The sequence below is a fragment of the Aplysia californica genome, unplaced genomic scaffold (assembly GCF_000002075.1).
Source record: "Aplysia californica isolate F4 #8 unplaced genomic scaffold, AplCal3.0 scaffold00010, whole genome shotgun sequence".
In the NCBI taxonomy this organism is placed as follows: domain Eukaryota; kingdom Metazoa; phylum Mollusca; class Gastropoda; order Aplysiida; family Aplysiidae; genus Aplysia; species Aplysia californica.
Window position 1 is genome coordinate 1167199 of NW_004797280.1, and position 2071 is coordinate 1169269.

General features: G+C 41.5%; 1 protein-coding gene across 1 annotated transcript in view; it reads left to right on the forward strand.

The window, feature by feature from the left end:
- The window catches only part of LOC101849260 (cyclin-dependent kinases regulatory subunit 1), a 23122-nt gene that overhangs the window by 1061 nt on the left and 19990 nt on the right, over positions 1 to 2071 (forward strand). The window lies entirely within an intron of this gene.

Here is a 2071-nt window from a genome sequence, read left to right on the forward strand (position 1 = left end):
TCTAGATCTAGATCTAGAACTAGATATTATCTAGTCCTCATGCGTCTTTACGGCAATTTTCGTGCGGTCTTCCATCATGTCCAGGTAGGCCTAATAGATCTAGATCTAGATCTAATCTAGAAATCTAGATCTAGATCTAGGCTAGAAAATCCGAAATGTTACCGAAAGCACATCGTTCCATGTGGGTATCCCAGGAAGTGATGACATTACATTACTAAAATTAGCAGCCAATCAGAAAGATGCGTCATTTCTAAGTTTAACGGCATGTTCCTGGAACCCCCCGATTGGTCCAAAGCATGTCTCTATCTCGGTTAAAAACAATCAAATATTTCAAAAACTATTAATTTGCGACGGAAATGAAGTTGATATTCGTGTTCAGCTCATCAATATTTAGTACAAAATAGACAATTGGTAGCTGAGTGTGAGATGGGAGGGAAAGTAAAAAAATACCAAATTGGAGCTCTTTTATGTTGGTGGGTAGATCAAGCTTATTGTTGTGCTCGAGTGCTCGGTGTTGTGCGTTCGCCTCTCTGTCCCTCTGTGTGTGTGTGTGTGTATGTCTTTTCCTGACCCCCGTCCCCCGATTTATGGTCCCCGATTAAAACGTGAATTTCTGCTTGAGTTTGTGTGCGTTTGTGACCTTCTCTACTTCTAGAATTGCACCAAAGTGTAGGCTAAGGCTAGATCTAGAATCTAGATTGACTAGATTTTCTAGGCCTATGTCTCAATGAAAACACGCCAAGTTGGTACCGTAGCTCTAGACTAGAATCTAGATGCTCGTCCAATGAAATTAGTTGAGAACAAATTGACCCATTAGTCTTAGACACACATTATAATGTATAATGCTAAAGATAGTGTTGTTTTCAGACTTGACACCACTTCACTCGGTGGTAGGTAGGGCTGGATCCTGTTCGTCAAATTTGAGAGTGGCGATTCGCGATTCAGTCGGCTTCAAAGCCAAAGAATCGCGAGTACGCGAGCGCTCGTGGAACTGTGGCGGAACACTGACTGAAACGGAACAGTGTCATATCAACACCACTTCGCGAGCGCGAGTCCCACTCGTTATATAGAGTATAGACCTACCAAAGATTGTTCGTATACAATATGGTTCAATCGGTCTAAAAAATGTCCGCAGTAAATATTTATATTAAAAAATACTACAGTTCCAAACAGTTTTTCGCTACAGATATGACGTGTTGCCTTTGTGAAGGGTGCTGCTCTTAAACTTAATGTGTTGTGTTCACTCGTGTGCTCAGGGCTGCGTTACCCGTAAGGCTGTTTAGGCTGTAGCCTAGGGCCCCGCGCTTGCAAGAACGTTTAAAAATTGTTTTTCAACCAAAAAAAATTGTCCTCTTGTTGAATTGTTGTTGTTGTTTGTAGTTGTATTGCTGTTGTTTTTACAGTTGTTGTTGTTGTTGTTGCAGTTGTTGTTGTTGTTGATGTTGATGAGAAGGATGTTGATGCTACCGCTGTTGCTGTTGTTGTGGCTGCGGCTGATAAGTTTCGGCTGCCTCATACTTTGTAACAGAAATAGATCTATAAATGTGCTTGTCGTCGTCTTAATCCACATTATTGGTGGATACCGGTAGGCCTACATCTAATCACGTTTTTACAGAAGTAGCATCAACATCATCGAGGGGCCCCGGCCCCGCAGCTCATTGACAGCCTAGGGCCCCGCACTTAGTTAACGCGGCGCTGCGTGTGCTGTCTAGATCTAGATCTACGGAGGGTTATTGATAACGACACACATAGAACTAGCTTCAGCGTTTGTCGCTGCCGCGACCAATCAATCGTGGCTCGATTTTTTGGGTTTTTTTGGTCGGGGAATAAAAGTCAAATTTAAAAAAAAAAAAGAAACTCTTTACTTTTGAAAGAAAGTTCCCTTAACTTCACTTAGTCTCTTTCTCACTTGTTGTCACCACGTTGATTTGTTGAATACGTACAGTTACTTTTATTTTTCCCTCTTTGACTCTTTGTGGTGTTTTATTTTGTTAGTGTGTAACTTTTTTTCTTGTTAGTTCTGACGTGTTGTTTTTCCATCAATTTTTTTTTGTTGGGGAAAGGGGGGGGG